Below are 22,363 nucleotides of genomic sequence, written 5' to 3' on the forward strand. Positions count from 1 at the left end.
GAAAAATGTCATTAAAGTGAAGTCAGCAAATGTATTTTATTGTACTTTTTTTTTCTCCTCCAGGTGGTTCGATGCTTGGAAGTAGGTTTTTTTCTTTTTATGCATTATAGAGTATAATACTACATTTCGTTTGCAGTATATTTCATACATCAGTGTCACAATGTGAATATGGTACCACATTCATAGAAGATATATTAAATTTACATTAAAGCAAAGTGAGTATAATATTACATACATATATTTACGTTTGCGTTTGAAGTCCATAAGAGTCTATTTATTTTTGCCAGAAAAAACAAAATTATTGTTAATAAGGAAGCCCTGATTTAAAGCAGGTTCGTAGTTTATTTTCAAAAATAAAACCTAAGTTTTTTTTTCTTATAAATTCTCAAAATATTGCTATCTATCGACAATTGAAATAGGGAAATAGAGAACATAGGTTTGTTTTTCGAAAACGCAGAGGACGCCAAAACAGTCAGTTGTATGTTATAAAACAAAATCTTATTATGTTATTTTATAATTTTTATTTATTAAACAACGAAGGTCGGACGCATTGACAATAGTAGTAACAACCCTCAAAGAATAACACAATATTACTCTTATATCTTTAATTATGAAATATTGTGAAACACGGTAAACGATAATTATAACTATATACTTTTGAAATCAAACTTTTCAAAATGAACATTTATGTGGTCAAATATGAAGACTAGATTTATTATTGCTTTGTTTGTTTCTTATTGTGCACAGCGTATGTACTGCTCACATTAGGTATCGTATCCAGACGTTTTTATTTTTTTTACTTTATTTCTTTTATTTTATGAAAATATACATTTATTTATATCTCATTTCTTGTTCCTCTTTATTTTCTTTTTAAATAAAGATATTTCTTTATTATATTTTACTGTTTCAGAATAGTAACCATAACGTTTTACAGACATGTGAGATTGTGCCACACTATGGGGCATTTCTACAAAATACATTTTTAAATGGCCCGGCATGGCCAAGTGTGTTAAGGCGTTCGAGTCGTAATCCGAAGGTCGTGAGTTCGAATATCGGTCGCACCAAACATGCTCGCCCTTTAAGTCGTGGGAGCGTTATAATGTGACGATCAATCACACTATTCGTTGGTAAAAGAGTAGCCCAAGGGTTAGAGGTGGGTGGTTATGACTAGCTGCCTTCTCTCTAGTCTTACACTGCAAAATTACGGACGGCTAACGCAGATATCCCTCGAGTAGCTTTGCGCAAAATTCAAAACAAACCTAACAAACCAATCTGCCCATTAAAATATTTTTTTACAGTTTCTCTAACTTTAGTATCCTAACGAAAAACTCCAATGTAGTGACGTTTTGTAAATTAATCCGTCTTTTACTTTCTATTCAGAAATGAACAAAATTTCCTCAATTAAATGATATTTTCTGAAATCGACATCGAGCTCTTACCAAGATAAATATTAGAACGAAATATTTTCTTTCTCTTTTTTTCTTTTTTTTTTTAGCTAACCCTACTTAATAACTGTATCGTCGTATGTTCCGTTTTGTACTTAGCACTGGCTTATGAAAAACCATAATACAGTTAAATACATTTTAACACATTTCTGTATGATAATAATTTTTATTTTCTTCTTCAATGTAATCCTCAAAGCCTTTTAAACATTATACAATATTCAGTCAATTATACAATACATATTACGTGATTAAATCAAGATATTATTTTCTTAGAGATATTTGTTAACAATGTAACAATATAACAAAAAAATGGTTTTTAGTGTAGTTCAACTTTTTTATCGATAGCTTTAAAAGGCAAAAAGTTCGTTGACTGTGCTTGTTAAGCTTTTAAGTTTCATCGACCGTGCATTCTCCTTTATAACTCCATGTGTATAGCACGTTATATAAGATAATCAATATTCCCAATGTAGCTGTAATCCAATTCCGTGAAAAGTACATATTAAAACAAAGATATATCATTTAATATTAAGATTAGGGGAATCGTTTAGTTGCTTCAAGTGAGGAGATGTCTCTTACACATTTAGTTTTAGTTCAAAATTAGGTTGATTGCAAATACTCACAGTAGTATAAACAAAAATACAGAATACAAATATGAACATCTTTTGTTGAAGGTTTTGACGATATGCAGACTTTCACCAATCATAAGTTATCACGTATATCCAACTGAAAACACTATTTATTGTTGTTCCAGAGGTTTACTGAATTCTCAAGGTTTTAATAACAATGGTGGACATTACTGCTTCATATCTCCCTTTCTTCGCACACACATTTGAATATGATGTTTGTTAAGCATATTTTCGAATTCCTTTATCAACGTGACACGAGGAGATCGCCAGTAATTTCAAAGCACGAATAAAAGAGGATATATTAATTACTGGCCATGATGCTTAGAACTAGAAAAAGCAAAAATTCGTTACCCGAATATTTTATTAATATTTTTCTACTGTAATTTTTTAATAAATCTGTTTGGCTTCCTTGAAAATCAGGCAGGGTAGAGATATGGTGCCAAAAACACTGAGACAAATCTATAAGAAGCATAATAACGTAGGAGTGAAAGTAAAAAAGAAACTTTTCACCCAGTACCAATACTCAGTGGAGATACGACAGACATAACCAAGTCCTCAGATAGTTAATTTGGAAAAACAATGGTAATGACAAACGTTCAGAAACTTCTCTTCAATCCCATTACATAACAAATTAAAGAATATGAAGATGGTTTTTGTACAAGAGGAGAGGTATGAAGGTGTAGTTGTAATGGAACATCCTTTATTCTTCTAATAAACTGCCACCTAAGAAAGAATTGTTATCCATTTGCTCCTTAAGAAGGACTGGTTGTCCTTCTTTTGCTAGAGTAAAAGTGCTCCTAATAGAAGTTTTTTTTTTTACATTTGTTGCTGTTTCAAAGATGGTCCAGAAAAGGACCGTTTGACCATTTATTAGAATAAGATTGGCCCGCAAAAGCATCCTTTTATACTTCATTTTTGTTGTTGTTATAACTGTAGTCTTGTTTTGTTTGATTGTTTTGAATTTCGCGCAAAGCTACACGAGAGTTATCTGCGCTAGCCGTCTCTAATTTACCACTGTAAGACTAGAGGGAAGGCAGCTAGTCTTCACCAGCCATCGCCAACTCTTGAGCTACTATTTCACCAACGAACAGTAGGACTGACCGTCACATTATAACTCCTCGATTCTCGCATTCCACGGCTACTTAAATACAAGATCTAGTCGATGGATTTCCTTGCTCCCTAAATACGAGATTTAGCCAATGGTACAAACTAAATAATAACATTTTTTTACGAATAACATCCCGTTTCGCACGTGATTATAGCGAATCTTCCTTAATAAACATTTATACTTTTATGTAATGTTCATGATTAGTTATAAATTATATTGTCTGATACTTATCTTATCAACCAGAAAACTTTTAAAATTCTACTAGGAATCGCATACTGTCTTCACTCCTATACATCCTCTTATTACATTGAGAAACAATATCCATTCCCACTCTTTATAACATGCCTACAAATATAATTAAACTAGTTCAGCAACAAGTAAAAGAATAGCCCAGTGAGTGGTGATGACCAGTTGCCTTCCCTCTAGTCTTTCACTGCGAAATTAGGGACGGTTATCACAGAAAGCTCTTGTGTAGCTTTGCGCGAAATTCAAACCAAACCATAACAATGAAATCTTTTCAAGCGCCAAATGAATGAATAAAAGGGAACTGGTGGTGAGAAACTACAAATTAAGACTCACTGTTCTAGTCTAGATTGTGCTTCCATCTGCTGTATGAAATTATAACTAGTTACATTTAAATTAATTAGTAAGTTCAATTGACAAAGAAAAAAGAAGTTTGTAATTAACATATAAGAAACATTTAGCACTGATCCTAACAATATTCGAATAAAATCACTTATTGGTGTGTCTTTCAGAAAGGTATGTGTTCTAGATTCTAGAAGGTAAGGCCTGGTGAAAATTTATTATATTTGTTTTCATCTTATCTCGCTCTTGAAATACTTTGTTAGAATAGTTCGTAAGTTCTTCGTTTAGAATTTTTACATTATCTTTTAAATTTTGCTTTGCTAATGTGATCCTTTAGTCATTTTGCAAGCGATAGTTTCATAGCTTTGTTATTTAGAGTAGCCTGGTTATGTTTAGTAATGAGTAATTCTGGTGCTTAGTTGTCAATAGTAATTATGTTTTCTGCTTGTTCAGATTGTTTTATTGTTTCCTTTACAAATTATAGATGCCGTAGCGCTTGTGTTTAAAGTATTCTGTTTGTACATTTCTTGTTTGTAATAACTCTTTAGTTTATATCTTTTGGTTGATATTTTACCTTTTTTTTCATAATTGACCGATTGTTTGGTTTTTTTTGCTAGTTATTTTATGGCCCGGCATGGCCAGGTGGTTAGGGTCATACGTCTTGTAATCTAAGGGTCGCGGGTTCAAATCCCCGTCGCGCCAAACATGCTCGCCCTTTCAGCCGTGGGGGCGTTATATGTCACGGTCAATCCCACTATTCGTCGTTAAAAGAGTAGCCCAAGAGTTGGCAGTGGGTGGCGATAACTAGCTGCCTTCCCTCTAGTCTTACATTGCTAAATTAGGAACGGCTAGCGCAGATAGCCCTCATGTAGCCTTGCGCAAAATTAAAAGATAAACAAAATTACTTTATTTTTCACGTCTCATTATTCAGTTTAGTTTCCTTCACAATTTCTCGTATGAAACAGTCACACAGTCGTTTTGTTGTTTCCTTGAACTAATTCGATTAAATTTATTTCAAGATAAAAAACGTTTTATCTGATTATTAAAATACTTTTTCCAGATGAAATAGAGTGAAAATGCATTTATTTTTTATGATCTCTCGGGTGTCTCCTTTTCAGGTGATGTTGCGGTTGAACTTAAAAGTTAATTCAAATTTTTCAAAACGCTAAATAAAACGGTTTTAGTCAAGATCAACACAGTGGCAACACAAGTCAGAGTGAGTAATGCATGCTAAACGTTTACGCTTACAACGATCTGCGTAAGCTTGATAAATAAGTAGTGGCAACAAATTAAATGTGTAATTCAATTAGATCAAAATATGGCATAGTCAACGAAGTTATACATACTGATCTAAAAAGAAGACCTTATAAGTAACCCTATTTAAAGAATAGATAAACAAACTTGAAGACCTAATCTATAAACGCATAATGTGCCTTAAGAAATTCATAATTAGCAATAAAGAACATGTAACTAAGATGCTACTGGATCCGAAGGCTTAAAACGCGAAAACTATATTTCGATACTCTTGGTGAGTACAGCACAGATTGTCCATTGTGTAGCTTTGTGGTTATTATCAAACAAACGAACCATTTGGCCCGGCATGGCCAAGCGTGTTAAGGCGTGCGGCTCGTTATCTGAGGGTCGCGGGTTCGCATCCCCGTCGCGCCAAACATGCTCGCCCTTTCAGCTGTGGGGGCGTTATAATGTGACGGTCAATCCCACTATTCGTTGGTAAAAGAGTAGCCCAAGAGTTGGCGGTGAGTGGCGATGACTAGCTGCCTTCCCTCTAGTCTTACACTGCTAAATTAGGGACGGCTAGCACAGATAGCCCTCGAGTAGCTTTGTGCGAAATTACGGATTGACCGTCACATTATAACGCCCCCTTGGCTGAAAGGGCGATCATATTTGGTGCGACGGGGAATCGAATCCACAACCCTCAGATTACGAATCGAGTGCCTTAACAATCTGGCCATGCCGGGCCTATCCATTACTACATCTATAAAACACGTCATTAATTCATTAGTTTTTGCTTCTATATTTAATCACATTTTTTTGCTGTTTTCAGAACTGGATAGTGTTACTATCACATTTAACACGATGATAACAGTAAAACAGTTTGATATTGTGATCAAATCAACAATTCTGTTCATTGATACAATAACACCCTCATGTGAGTGAAACGTCCAACTGCAGTTAACAAAACTTGCCTTTCCTTAAAACCAAATGTAATTCTATTCTAACTAACAGCATGGAGTCAAAATAGAAAGTTGTAGCTTGAGTAAATAAACTCTTGTGCTACTCTATTAACAAAGAATAGTGGGATTAACCATAACATTATAACGCCTCCACGGCTGAAAAGGCGAACATGTTTGGTGCGACAGGAATGCGAACCCGCCACCCTCAGATTACGAGTCGCACGTCTTAACCTACCTGGCCATGCCTAGGTTCGTTGAACTCAATGTGCATTTTCAGTTGTGAGGTCGTTATATACAAATGGCAGTCATTTCGGTTATCCAGTTTCAAGTAGCCACACAGGAGACAAGCACTTCTGACTGTTTGCTCTCCCTTTGGTCAGCTGGTTATGACCGAAGATTGGAATGTCTGGTAGCATCGTTTGATCATGACTTGCTTTGCGTACGTTTTTACTGCAGTATAATGTCAATTCTAGGTTACTTAACAATAAAAGAGTAAAAGTAACTTGCTCTTAAACAACCATAAATATTTAAACCGCTAGAATATGACTAATATAGATTATGTTGTCAACCATAACTAAAATTGGAGAATTAATTTGCACCAAAATACTTGTCAAAAGAAAGAAAGAAAGAAAAGTTTATGTAATTACAACGTCTTCACAGCTATGGTGTGAAACTGTCATTTAATACTAATATAATTTTTTAACATAGTTGTCGTTCTGTAGTAAGTATAAAAGTTACTTCAGACTGTTCCTATTTATCTGAGAGTCAAAATTCTATGAACTAACATTTGTTTATTATGAATGATATATCATTCTCAAAGTTTTCGAAAATTAACTGTTGGTTTTATACCATAAAAGATTTTATTATCAAGTATTTATCGTCTCACTAATTATCATTGTTCACAAGCAGCATTTTACAATTACATTCTTGTTTACAATAATATTCAGCATATTCTGTTTTCTGTGTCTGTATATCTGTGTAATTCTTGGCTTCAACAAATAATAAAAAAAACTCTTCAAAAAGGAAATAAATGTATGGATCTGCTATTATGTAGGAATAATGTAAATGTCATCCTAATATCTTCTTTACATTGTTTTTAAAGGATTGATATCAGCCATCCCTACATTTACTCCCTTTTTGAAAAGTATGCATGTTTTTAACGCAGCATTTCAATACACATATGAAGGTTTTACTTATAAGTATGTTATAAATACAATGATATTCGAACTGTAATATTTTTTGTTTATATGTTATTGTCTGGTAATTCCCGGTTCACCCTGCACTTAACCTTTTCAAAGGAACACCATCTTCTTTAAAAAAAAAAAAAGGCCATCTTCGAGGAGTTATGATAACTTTATTTACACTAGAATTTGGATTGTATTTTAAATACTACTAGTTATTAGTAATACTTATAAAAACGGATACTCCATTTCAAACTATGTCACTTCAGTGAAATTGGTTGACATCGTTGTTTTGGTGTGTGACATATCATGTGATAAAAAACAAGCAGAACATAAAAACACAAGAAATTCAAACGTTTTTCTGTGATATTTACAGACATTTCCAAAACTTGGTTTCCTGGATAGACAGCAGTAAGTCTTCGGATTTACAACGCTGCAATCAGAGGTTCGATTTCCCTCGGTTGACACAACACTTAGCTTGATGTGGCTTTGCTATAAGAAAAACACACTTATTAGATTGGATTTACTTCATTTGCCCCCCATGGGTACAGCGGTATGTCTGCAGACTTACAACGCTAGAAACAGAATTTCGATACCCGTGGTGGACAAAGCACAGATAGCCCATTGCGTAGCTTTGTGCTTAATTCCAAACAAACCCAAAACTTATGAATCAGTCATTACGTAAATATTGTTATAAAAGGAAACACTATATAGTATTGTAAGTTCTGATGGCCTGTTCAGGAGGTATTGAAAATACCATTTCAATAATTCATCTGAGCTGATCATACATAAGGCAGTTCTGCCGCCTGCCTCTTGAAACTTTCTGACTTGCTCATCCAGTTCATGGATCAATGCCACTTAATAAATAAATTCCACTGTTGTCATTATTAATTCCTAGTTCGTAAAACTCACAAATAGAAGTTTTTGAGCACAATTCACAACAATCATTTGTGCCATCTTTACATTATCAATTTTTACAGTTTAAAGATGCCACAGTTGTATTCAATGTTCTACAAAGAAACAGTGTTTCAGAAAAAAATTAATCAATACAGTATTTGTATTAAGAGCGATTGAAACATTTCAACTGTCAACTCAAACTCAAATCTACTAAGTTTAATGAAATTGAGTGTGTGTGTGTTTTCTTATTGCAAAGCCACATCGGAGCTATCTGCTGAGTCCAACCGTGGGAATCGAACCCCTGATTTTAGCGTCGTAAATCCGTAGACTTACTGCTGTATCAGCGGAGGACAATAAAATGGAAAATCACTCTTTATGAAAAGAGGACTTAAGTGTCTAAATATGACATACTCCTTTGTCTGTATATATACGTGCATGTGTGCTAAGTATTTGTATTAAAGTATATAGATACGTCGATCTCTGACAACCAGACCAAACTCCAGTTTCTGTTACTGGAAGAACCAATATTACAATATGATCACATTTTGTAGAATGGACGACAACTGCCTATTGTGAAGACACAAGTGTAGAGGACGACGTTTCAGAAGTCTTCTGCCTTTCATATTCAGGTTCTGAAAACACACACACACGAAGACGAAAGGTGGAAGACTTCGAAATGTCGTCCTCTACACTTGTATCTCCACAACAGGCAGTTGTCGTCCATTCTACAAAGTTTCATCATGAATACTCTGCCTAAACAATCTATCAAAGACTACAATATTACAATAATTATAATTGTATTTGAACTCAGGCTAATGCAAAGATCTCATACAAAAATAAATGTCATTTGGATGAAGAAGCTAAACAAATATCAAAATGTACTCATGGTAAGGTTGTGACAAGAGGATGTAATTAGTTGTCATGGTTAGTAGCCTATATGATTACCTAAGTTTAATTATAAAGTGGTTAATAATTTCTCATCTTTGTTATTAGTTTATATATCATACGCATCGCTTGGTTACTGTGGTTGTTGTCTTCAAAGAAGTCTATAGAATTGGAGTTCTTAAAGGTTTCAGGATGTTCATGAACCGGGAAAAAAAATGATTTTTCTTCATTATTTTGTGTGTATGTGTGTGTTTTCTTATTTATGTGCATTGTTTCTTGGGGTAGAGAGTCCATAACTTTCGAATTTGATTCTCAAGTGCGCCCTTTATCCAAAAAAGGTTAAGAAACACTGCCTTAAAAGAAAGATGTGTGAGAATTTGGATCGACCTTTGAACCTGTTAGAAAAGCTGATGTGTTATCCACTCGTTACTTATTAATCATGAAAGCGATCTAAATATATTAAGGTAAATGTTAATTTGTCTGAGTTTTAGACTACAAATATGCATACTTAAGTAAGATACAAAAAATAAATATGGATGTTTCTATTTCGATGAAATCTTGTATCTTATGGTGAATCGCATTTGTAAGATGAATCAAAATTTATGCTACAGAGGTTAAGGACGTTATATTAAGATATATATTAAGTTTTTTAACATCACAACACCGCTACAGTCCATGTCACCATGAACAGCAATTCCCTATTTGAGGATAGTGCGTTTTGACAATAACCCTGTAACGTTATTTTCACCAGATATTGTTTTCATAATATTCTCTTGTCCAAAACCCACCACTCTTCCCTGCTTGATTTTCATAAGTCATGTAATGTACAAGGATGATGGTTTCTCATTGCCCATTTTAACAGTTCGATCATTCAGAAATCCGAAAACTTGGCTTGTTTTTCTTCATATCAAATAGCATAAGTACCATTTTTATTTTCCAACTGCTCAAACAGATATATTTCGCTGAAGCAACGCGTGTTTCCTTTTTAGAGAAATATTGTGTTGTGTACTGTCTCTTGGGATCTGTAGAAGGCTTTAGCCACTGTTACAAAACGCCGCACTCTGCTTACTGGGATACGATTTGATGCAGAGCTCTTTTTGGATGATCCTGATTCCTCAAGTTGACCCAATGTCATTACATACATGAAATATTTCTGTCAGTTAAGTGTTGAATACCAATATGAACATTATTTAAGTATATGAGTATTTTGCGTCAAAAAGGACTATTATATAACTTTCCTACAGCGATCAATTTTTCGATGGCAATATATTCCCTTACGAATGCCACAAAATATTTTGTTTTTGAATTTCGCGCAAAGCTACACGAGGGCTATCTGCGCTAGCCGTCCCTAGTTTAGTAGTGTAAGACTAGAGGAAAAGGTAGTTAGTCATCACCACCCATTGCCAACTCTTCCATCAACGAATAGTGGGATTGACCGTAACATTATAACGCCCCGACGACTGAAAGGGCGAGTGAACATGTTTGGTATTCGAACCCGCGACTATCAGAGTAGGAGTCGAAAGCCTTAACCACTTGGCCATGTCGACCCGAATCATAAAACATCAAATAGTATATAATTTGTTTCTAGCTGAGCACAAAGTCATACAATGGGCGATCTGTACTCATCACGAGTATCAGAACTCAGATTTTAGCGTTATAAGCCTTCAGTAGTTTTGATACATTCTATTCCACCGGAACTTTATACTGGCTTTGATTGTCACATAACACGCTAATTTATATATTCATAATTGCTTTAACATAAATTTATCAGCCCTCTTTACAGAGTAAGAAGGGTTTAATGAGTCCTGGTACAAGTTTGTTTGCACAAGAATTTCCATCTGTTTCGAAAAAACTAATTTTAATCCGTCATGTTTGAAACTCGCAAGCAGAGGTTAAATGCACTTCTGCTGCTAGATGACTAATTATTTACAGATAGAAGTTTATGATCATTCGCTGTCTGCAGCTGTTGAAAGTTAGTTGCTAATTTGTTGATAAATGCGAATCTGTTTGAAATCACGTTATCTGGTTTAATGCAGCCTTTTCCATGTATGGTCACATTATGCATAAATGAAAATAAATAACTAAAGATATTAATTGTAAATCAAAGTAAAATCATTAGGGGTCACTTTAAGGCACAGAAACAACTGTTTTTGTTTTTTTTAGCATAACTTTTAATTTTGCTTATATTATCTACTATACCTTCTTGAATTGCTTTCAGAGCTCATAATTTAAAATAAGTATTGAAAAACGAGTTTTTGCGAAAAACGATATTGAAAATACTGATCAAACTTAGGATGCTCCCACATCCGACATATTTAAAATGTGGAGCATTTGCTGGGAAGGTATAAATGCGCAGAAAATAATTCTTCATGTATGAAAGATGGATGGTAGAGAAGTGTCAATAAGATTTTAGACCACCATCATAGTTTCTATGTAACTTTTCCCACGACTAAGTTGTTGCAGGTTATATTTATGTTAGAGAGTTAGGCTTAACGGTAATGGTGTTAGTGGAAGGCCTCCGCGCATTCACTTGGCTAAAGTAAATAAAACCTGTTATTCAGTAGGCTAAAGCTGATATGAATGGTGGCCTTTTACATTTGTCGACAGAGTGCATCAGGTAGGCTGTACAGTGGTGATTCATCAAAATCAACAAACACGAGAAAGTAAAAGGAGACGCGAACAATAAAACTGATGAAGCAACAGCGCAAGGAACGACAGAAGTTGATATAAAAGATGCAACAAAAACTTAAATAAAACGTGTTTAAACCAACTTACTTCTACAAAAATGTGCCAATCATTCTGTTACAAATGATTAATGCTCGTCAGGTTAGGAGCTTTTGTGTCCCTGCAGCTTTGGAAGCTCTGAATAAATGAACCGTTCTGTCTTGGTTACGTTTCTGTAGAAGAATAAATAATAAAAAAAAACTTGACTGGAGAGCTGTCAAGTCCACTGTTATCCATCTTCTTGGAATGTTTTTACAAAGCGGTGACTTCACGAATATTAAACAAATACTATAAATCATCTTTCACTTTAACGAATTCTGACGGTTGCAGTACAAACGTTGTTTACTTATCAATCTACCCACATTTCTATATAATCATCTGTTCATGTGATTTTTATAATATTTACCTAATTTTAATATGGCTACGTCTTTCTATGAAACGCCCTTTTCATATATTTATATATATCCACCTAACAGTCTCTCTCTAAAATTACCATATTTGTTCTTCTCTCCTTCTAAACCCTTCTACGTGTCTGTTAACCCGTACGTGAGTGTTTGTCATCACTGACATCGTGTAAATGTATTAATATGTTCAGTACGTGTAGTTGATTTAAGTTAATATATATATATATAACCAGAATAAAATTACATGTCTGTGTATACCTTCAATCGCCACCAGCACAATTGTACGCCTTCCCATAGGACATATATGAATGCTAGTTTTAATTGTTTGTTTTTTAAATTTCACGCAAAGCTACACGAGGGCTATCCCTAATTCAGCAGCGTAAGACTAGGAGGAAAGCAGCTAGTCATCACCACCCACCGCCAACTCTTGGGCTACTCTTTCACCAACGAATAGTGAGATTGACCGTCACATTATAACGCCCCCAAGGCTGAAAGGGCGAGCATGTTTTGATGTGACAGGAATTCGAACCCGAAACCCTCAGATTACGAATCGAATGCCTTAACCATCTGGCCGTGCTGGGCCATAAATGCTGGTATGCGACATTCAACCTGCGTAATGCCTTAAGTAAATTACAATAACTTTTTTTTGTTTTTGCTAAGTGAAGCATAGTTCACTGTCCTTTTTCTTTTTAATATAAAAATATCAACAAAATATAAAAAATAACATCACCTAAAAATTTATCTTTTTTATTTAACCCTCAAGTCAAAATTAATTTGTTTCAAATAACTTTTACATTTTATGTTTTTTGAAATATAGAAAGGAGCACAGTTTGATCACCGGACTGAAGCTTCTAAATATTACTTCAGAATATGAAGAAATGTAGATAGCATAATGACAAAACAAAATACCATTTTTAAAGGAGATTAGAAATAAATAATTAAATCTATAAAACTTCACATTATATTTAAATCATATTTATTATCATTTACTAAGAAATACATAAATATGTGAGTATTTTACGTCAGAAAGGACTATTGTATAACTTATCTACAGCTGAGATAATAACTTGTTCTTAGTTATTATCATTTACTAAGAAGTACGTATTTCATTAAAATTAATTAATGATAAGCTTATAACATTAAAATGTAGTGTTCGTCCGCTATCGTAAATATGGCGCAAATATCACATTTGGCAATTTTTTCCTTCATGCAAAATTATGAAACAAATAGGTTTGAGCTCTACACGTTTTGTTTTTCAACACGTGGAACGTAAAAATTTGTAGCATTAAATGATATTCGTACTGTTATGGTGAAGCTAATAAAAGTAAAAAAGGAACAAGTCAAAAATAACAAAAAACATTCGAGACTGAACGCTTTACAACACTTTAATTGTTAGCAATGTCGGTAAGAGTTGTAGATGGTACTTCCCTAGAAAATAAATAACTAAAGCCCTGTTTTGTTGAGGTACTAAACTTTACGATTTGACTTGTAGGTATTTGGTAAATCCATCGAGAATTTTTACTAGTGGATTTTAAAGAAGTCACGTAACGTGTTACTATCCTGCTGCGATGTCATTTTCATCTTGAAGATTGCTAGAAATAATCTTTCTTAATATTAAACAACATTTTGTATACTCATTTATATTACGTAATTTCATCATTTTTAAAATTTTTTTCAGTGCTGAAAACAAAAACTCCGACGGATGTTCCAAAGATGTTGAATTCTTAACAAAATTATTATTAGCTCGAAGCACACTTGGAGATTGTACTAGTCTTCATAAACATTTTGTAAGCAAACATGTTAGGCAACAATTATTTAAAATAGTGATGTATATTTTCAGAAATATTTAATACTGTATAAAATTAGACCCAATTTTTAATATTGGTATCTGTATCTTCAGTGCATAAACGATTGTCCAAACTATTTTATTTTTAAAAGCTTGTTTTCAGATGGAATTATTTTACTTCCTTAGAAGAAAAACACTTATAATAAGTTATACTAAGTTTTAATCCGTCGCTCTAAAGCTATTCGTAACCCTGTTTACGCAGAAATATTGATGTTTTTGTTTCTTTTGAATTTCGCGCAAAGCTACATGAGGGCTATCTACTCTAGCCGTCCCTAATTTAGCAGTGTAAGACTAGAGGGAAGGCAGCTAGTCATCACCACCCACCGCCAACTCTTGGGCTAGTCTTTTACCAACGAATAGTGGGATTGACCATCGCATTATAACGCCCTCACGGCTGAAAGGGCGAGCATGTTTGGTGCGACTTGGATTCGAACCCGCGACCCTCGGATTACGAGTCGAACGCCTTAACACACTTGGCCATGCTGGGCCTAAATATTGATGTAAATGCCAGTAATGTAACTGTCCATAAGTACAAAATACTCTATTTTGTTGTTTTACGTGAAAATATTTCTTTTATTAGTCAATAGATGACGCTAGCATTTTAGACAAATTGTGTGCCAAGTAAACCAAAGAAAAAAGGTTTTGTTTATCGAGAAGGGGGCGAGCCAAAAGAGGGAGAGTCCTAAGGGCCTGACACACTTAAGAATTGCCGACAAAGGAAGAAACGCACAATTTAATTTGTTTTAACTACAGGGCGGTTGCACTATTCTGTTACCTTAATGTTATCAATCAGGTAGAATCGTAACTACAATTATATGGAAATAAATGTAGTAGACCCTATTACTTTTTACGCGGGGGAGGAGTGTCCTTTATTATTATTCCACTGTCGACGATCCTTCGCACATGTTCTCACAAGTCAGATATTCGTACTTCCTACACATAGATGGACGAAATATTTATCTGTAAATCGTAGCAGCAGTTATGTTGTACATCATTCTTCTCGTGTCCGGTTACTTACACAGACAAGTTATAATAAACAAGAAAAGTAGCAAGTTGCTTACATTTAGCGAAAGTATAATAAACAAATAATCAACATGTCTATATAACTTCTTATATGCAGTCTTAAATGTAGGTTATTACTGGTAAAACACATTTTTTATATGAAAACATCTTCTATTTGAATTATATTGCCATAATTTAAAAATAAAAAACAACTACGAAAACAAAAGTGAAGGTAACAAACTTGTTCGTTGCCTGTATCAGTGCTATTCAGAAATAGGACGTTATTAGACTAAACATCCCCAACTATAATTCCATTTCACCGCAAATTAGCTGCAATTAGATTACGTAATTTGATAATTCCTACTTAATCTCTTGATGACCTTATCTCCAGGACATAAGAAAAATACACCTTCCTTAGTCTCCTAAGAATTATTTCTCATGAAATGCTTATTACATATTATCTACAGTATATAAATATTTCGGCTGCCTCACCAGAGCCTTATTTCTAAATAGACATACAAAATGAGATTTCACGGGTTGTCAGACTAGAGGGTGAGGTAATTCAGTATGTGAGCCTTGCAGGGATTTGTGAAAAGCCATAGGACTGTATAGTAATATAACAATGCACGTGTAAGATAAATTCTTTGAATTACTCTGACTTCTCTTCATACATTACTGTTGTCATAGCAACCCTTACCTAGTGTGAGTTGCTGCCTAGGAAGGAAACCGAAGTCGGAGAATTCAATTATATTTTATAATATTTTCTGAGACGTTTGTGGTATCGTGTATATCACATATTAGACTTTTAGATGTTATCTCCTCTTTGTCGTACTCAGTTTTTGCATTTATAATAATTTTTCCCAAAGAATACTGTTACTGCTTGACTAGTTGGAAGGTGGTAATAAACTTTGTTAGCTGCGTGTGTGACCCATTACTGTGATAAACTACGTTCCTCCTCCATTGCCCCTCCTTAACTACTCTCTTTTCATAAGTAATTAACGTTTCTTTTTCATGACAACATTTTAAAATAAAACTACATGTTTCTTTTTGAGCTCAGCCTTTTTCTCAGTAAAAGAAATGAGTTAGCCCTCTAACTCATAAAAACTACTGCGTCAAATATTTGAAAAACAAAATGGATAGAGAGTATTTTGTAGAGATATGACTTATTTTATCAGAATTGCCATAACATGGCCTAAGCAAGAGTAATCAAAAAGACTGCATACCCCCGGCCCACCTCAGAGTTCTGGATTGCAACGAAAAATCTCGTATTTATATGTATTTCAAAAGCGTTTAGTTTCATTTATTTTTATTTGTCGTTTGTTCAAGTTCAAGTTTTAACCATTCTAATTGTCTGTATCTACGTATGATCTATATGTCTGGAGATATTGATGTGATTTTGCGAAATTACAAGTTATTGTAGGATTGTGACAAACATAATTATTCTTATTTATTTCAAGTACTAATTTGTTCAAATTTTTTATTCAAAATGATGTGTAATATGCCTTAGTATCTCCACCACTGATGTTCAAGGAGCTAATGATTTACGATGTTTCTGCCGCCTATATTTGACGTCATTACGATAACGCGTTTGTTTGTTTTGTTTTTGAATTTCGCGCAAAGCTACACGAGGACTATCTGCGCCAGCCGTCACTAATTTAGCAGTGTAAGACTAGAGGGAAGGCAGCTTGTAATCACCACCCACCGCCAAGTCTTGGCCTACTCTTTTACCAGGATAGTGGGATTGACCGTAACATAATAACGCCCCACGGCTGAAAGGGCGAACATGTTTGATATGACGGGGATTCAAACCGCGACCATCGGATTACGAGTCGAGTTCCTTAACCATCTGGTCATGCTGGGTCACGATAACACGAGCAAATTCAATCCAGTTTGCTATTGATTTTTAGAATATAACACGCTACTTAGGTTTTCCTGTTGTTTCTTTATAACACTAAAACTCCCTTAATGTTTAACACACTACTCATCCCTCTTACCATTAACTGTGGATGGTTGAAGCTTCAAAAACTATATTTCGGCCTTTTAAAATTAGAGAAAATGTTCAAATTTACGAAAAGACTAATAATGTCACATATAATTCATGACTTCTGCATTTTTTATTCTGTCATAAACGTGCTATCTATTGGTTAGTCCTCATCCAAGCTTCTAAACTCTAAAAATAAAGTTTTGTATCTAGTTGGTCATGATAACCTAATTTGTTGGTAAAACTGAAAAAAAAAAATTTTCCATATATTGCATAGTGCATTTTAACCATGCCTTCTACCTACGTAATATAAAATTTACCCAGAGGATTTGGAATTACGCGTCTATCATCATCCGTTCTGGAGGTATTATCTATTTTGTATTTCATCATAATGGTGGCCATCTGGATCCGCATGATCAAGGTTTAGTTGGGTTGTTTTTTTTTCAATCGAGCAATATATTAAGAATTATTGTCCAAATTGTAATACATTTGTATCTGATAAAATATTGTTCTCATGATAATCTCACTACGTCATCGACAGATGTGATTTTCTTGAGAATGGGATAGTACTGATATTGATCCGCATGGCTCTTTCATGTTTGAGATAGGACGTAACAAATCGGCTGTTTATAAAACATCAATAAACAGTTTGTGTGTGTTCAATATTACAGCTCGATTTCATTGAAACTGAATTTTAACAATTTTCAAATTTTGTCCTAAAAATGACCAAAGATCCTATTCATCCAGATAATTTTCTGCGGAATCCTGAAGAGTCTCAATGCCTGTAAAATTTGATCTAAAGCTTATCATTTGTAATCGACTCATTTAGGAAAATCTGGAAAATATCCTATCCGTCCCATGTTAAAAAATCCTTGACAGTGATCCATGGTCCGGATGGAGACCAGATGTATGGAGGACAGTTCCATGAGAACACACTATTTCCTATAAATATTTTACATAACTTGGCTTATTATTTTTTGAGATACGTGAGCGGACATACATACTCTTCGGAAACTATAATTGTGATTAACGCTTATTAATTTGGAACTTTATTTGTCTCACCACGAACGTTTGTGAATTTTGGACATTACAAACCATTTAATTTCAGTAGATTCACACTAGAAGTTGGTATTTTTAGGAAGATATTTTCACTTCAGAGGTGAAAAATTCGATGGGTGTCAAACGAATAATACAGCTTCAGTTAACCCCAGTACAACTGTTGGTAGTGGGACAATATTATCTAATACAACACTCAGTGAAGTACAACTGTTGGAAGTCGGTTTGTATTATTTAATACAGAACCCAGTGAAGAGCAACTGTTGGAAGTAGGATAGAATTATTTAATACTACACTCTGTAAAGTATAACAGATGGAAGTAAATTGCAAATACATGAAATCAGGATTAATTTACTCATCGTGAACCCTCGATAAGACATTAAAGAAATTCCAGATCAGAAGGAAGACTCAAAATTGTTTGTAAAACTTTTGTACTTAGATCATTATTGCACACTGTGTTATTGTTGGTATATCAAAATATATTTATATTATAAGAAAACCTATGCGTATTAGTCTTGTATCCAATTTGTGATACATATCAACATTTATTTAACTTCTAAATCTGAATTACAATTTAACTCAGGTTTGGGCTATTGGAAACTGTAATACGTGACACATAAAACATCATATTTAAGAAAGAATAGAGTGTGCGTATTCTTATAACAAAGCCACATGAGGCTATGTGCCGAGCCCACCGAGGGGAATCGAACCCCTAATTTTAGTATTATAAATCCATAGACATACCGCTGTACTAGTGGGTGGCAAGAAAGAATAGAAATGATGTTGTTGTTTTTTTTCAAATGCATCAACACTAGAAATATGGATTGTTCAGAAAGTCCTTTTCCTGTTTTAAACGTTTATTAGAACAACAACAACAAAAAGATGTACCACAATGCAGTTTTTGTATATATTCTTTGAGAGTTTTATACATTTTTCAGTACGCATGTGCACCGCTAGTGGCCTGTGCCATATCCAATCCATACTCCATATCAGTCGATTTGTTGGTCAGTATATCTATTGCTGCTCCTCTGACGCCATCAGTTATCCTTTACAATGTGTTTCAATGTCAGCAACTGGACTTTGGAAAAATAATCCTTCACATACCCTCACAAGTAGGATTATAAAGGTGTAATATCTGGAGACCATAGGGGCCAAGAAAATGGCCCATCGCGTTCAATCCATCTTTCAGACAATTTTAGACAAGCAAGTTACGTACAGTCAAACACCAGTGCAGTGGCATCTTGATGAAAAATAACGAATTGTCGTAACCCTTCTAACTGGGGAATCGTGTAATTGTCCAATATGTCAGAATACACACTTCCTGTGACATTCCGTTCATTAAAGAAAAATGGGTCTATCACCTATCGTGATGAATCCTCACCAAATTTGTGCCCTCGCGAATGTATTCACAAAACTCGTGTAGGCTTTTAGATCCCCCACTCTCCCCATATTCGTACTCTATGGCGATAAACTCGTCCAGATACATAAAAGGTGGCTTTATCAGAGACAAATACCCTTTTTAAGTACGTTGTCTTCATCAATAGACTTTATCCTTTGGTTGTAAAGCCTAAACTATTTGCAATTTATATGCGTAAAGATTCATTCTCTTGTTTACCGTTGATCTTGGTAGTTGGAGATCAGTCACTTGAAGTGTGATGTACAAACACTTTCTAGGTCTTTGTTGAAAGACCTGGACATTAATAATAATTTCTTCAGAGATACCTGGATATCCCCTTCGAAGCAGGTCAATCACACTTCCTGTCTCTCGAAAATAGCGAAACTACATCTTCATGTTAGTTAGGTTTGGAAGGAGGATCGTTTCCATATTGACGGCGGTAATTTGATTTAACACTTGTCACTGATCTGGACTCTACAAACCAGATCACAGAAGAGAACTTTCTCCTGTGTAGTCGTAATCTTCGTTCAAATTTTCAATCATTAACAACCGGACATTTTGATAACAATATGTAAATCAGGAAAATCTTCATTAGTTAAGTAACAAGGTGCTAATAATGCATAATTCTAGCTCTTTTGGTTTTGTTGTAATAAACTTTTAAAAGAGGACTTTGTGGACACCCTGTATAATATCTACAGAATTTACTGTGATATTAACCAAGACTAACCGTGCTATAGCATAATAAAACAAAAATAAACCCTTTAAAAGTAACATTGTAGCCTAACTTCAATATTCAAACAATGGAAGTCTGAAAGGGTTTGTTTTTTGAATTTCGCGCAAAGCTACACGAAGGCTATCTGCGCTAACCGTCCCTAATTTAGCAGTGTAAAACTAGAGGGAAGGCAGCTAGTCATCACCACCCACCGACAACTCTTGTACTACTCTTTTATAAAAGAATAGTGGGATTTACCGTCACATTATAACGCTCCCACGGCAGAAAGGGCGAGCAAATACACTTTTACAGAACCAACCTTACATGTGCAAACAGAATGTGGAGTTTTAATAATAAACCAGTTTTTAATGGAAATATCCTGAATTTAAATTTATTTTGTACAAGTGTAAAATGGACAAAAACAGAATCACAATTGCGGGTATCCAAAGTTCTTTATTTCAACTGTACCTAAAAATTAAGATAATAGACAAAATTTCACCTACTGCAGTGTATTTTCGGCGAAAATTAGGTGTGTTTAGATTTCATCATCTGATAATCCGTTTCTAATCTCTTAATGACGTCATGTATGACATCTCTGAGACGTGAAAAAAACTAAAGACTCTTCAGTCTCGAATTATTTCTGATCAAAGAGTTGGTACATATTATTATAAGTATATAAAAATTCCAGCTGTCACAAAAGAAAACTTGTTTCTAAATAGACATATAAAAACGAGATTTCACGGGTTGTCAGACTAGTGGGTAAGTCAATCTTGTTTGCGAGCCTCTCAGGGATTTATGAAAACTTTTAGGAATGAATGGTAATACGATAATACATGTGTAAAGTAGGCTTCGCAAACAAAGGGGCGGAGAGATATTTTTATGGCTACCATACCTAACATCTCGTCAACAGCATAATCAAAGTCAACATCCATAGTCAATGGTTTGCACTTGATATTAGGAAAGAAAATAAATTGATTCGTCATGGATCAGTCTCAGTATTCTTCAGGCTTTACTTATTGTTACTTTGCAGCGGTCGGACACAGAACGTTTATCGTTTTACGCTGATCCTCATAATTTTATTGAGGTTCCAAGACAGGCTAGATACATTTTCATCAGCTTAAAGTCAGACCAGACGAGATGAGGTTAATGAATGATCATTCTGTACCACAGGTCCCTTGACTTTTTCCTCACACATTAGTGTTGTTATAATAACCCTTATCTAGTGGAGTTGCAGGCTGGGGAGGAAACCGGAATCGGTGAGTCCAGTTCTATTTTATAAGGTGGCTTGTGACGTCTGTAGTAACGTGTACCTCACATACTGAATACTTTTAGATGTTATTTCCTCTTTGTCGAACTCAGTTTTTTGCATTTATAATAGTTCTTTCCAAGTAATACTGTTACTGCTTGACTAGTTGGAAAGTTGTAATAAACTTTGTTACCTGCGTGTATGACCCATTACTGTGATAAACTAAGTTCCTCCTCCATTGCCCCTCCTTAACTACTCTCTTTTCATAAGTAATTAACGTTTCTTTTCCATGACAACATTTTAAAATAAAACTACATGTTTCTTTTTGAGCTCAGCCTTTTTCTCAATAAAAGAAATGAGTTAGGCCGCTAATGCATAAAAAGGCCCGGCATCGCTAGGTGCTCAAGGCACTCGATTCGTAATCCGAGGGTCGTGAGTTCGAATCCTCGTCACACCAAACACAGTCGCCCTTTCAGGCGTGGGGTCGTTATAAAGTTCCGGTTAATCCAACTTTTCGTGGCTCAAGAATTGTCGGTGGGTGATGATGACTAGCTGCCTTCCCTCTAGTCTTACACTGCTAAATTAGGGATGGCTAGAGCAGATAGCCCTTGCGTAGCTTTGCTCGAGATTCAAAACAAACCAAACTAATGCATAAAATATATTGCGTCAAATATTTGAAAAACAAAATGGGTAGAGAGAATGTGTTAGAGATATGACTTATTTCATTAGAGTTGCCATAACTCAGTTTAACTTTGACTAAATTGTTACCATTCAATATAATAAGTTAGTGGCTCAGTAGTAGGTCTGGAAGCTTAAGATGCTAAAATCTAGTTTCGATACCCCCTGGTGAACGGATCACAAATAGCATATTTTATAGTTTTGCGCTTAACATCAACCTAACAAGATAAATTCCTACATAGTGACTTACAGTTAAAACTAACGCAGGCACTATAATCAAATATTTAACTTTTTTTTTAAATGACACAGAACATCATTCTTGGCGAAATAAAAATAAATCACACGTTAAAGAATGTTGACAAATTTTAAACCTAACTGCTGCCTCTTTTGGCCATT

General features: G+C 34.5%; 1 long non-coding RNA gene across 6 annotated transcripts in view; it reads right to left on the reverse strand.

The window, feature by feature from the left end:
- LOC143250410 (uncharacterized) overlaps positions 1-22,363 on the reverse strand; it is an 80,932-nt gene that overhangs the window by 39,748 nt on the left and 18,821 nt on the right. For 2 of the 6 annotated variants that reach the window (XR_013028177.1, XR_013028179.1), the window contains 2 exons: positions 11,698-11,819; positions 7,298-7,632 (listed from right to left, as the gene is read on the reverse strand). The exons of 2 other annotated variants lie outside the window; for them this stretch is intronic. This is a non-coding gene — a long non-coding RNA (uncharacterized LOC143250410). Of the gene's footprint in view, positions 1-7,297; positions 7,633-11,697; positions 11,820-22,363 lie in introns of those variants that run through there. 2 more of the 6 variants (XR_013028187.1, XR_013028184.1) reach the window with 1 other exon arrangement.

Source organism: Tachypleus tridentatus, chromosome 1 (genome assembly GCF_004210375.1).
Source record: "Tachypleus tridentatus isolate NWPU-2018 chromosome 1, ASM421037v1, whole genome shotgun sequence".
Lineage (NCBI taxonomy): Eukaryota > Metazoa > Arthropoda > Merostomata > Xiphosura > Limulidae > Tachypleus > Tachypleus tridentatus.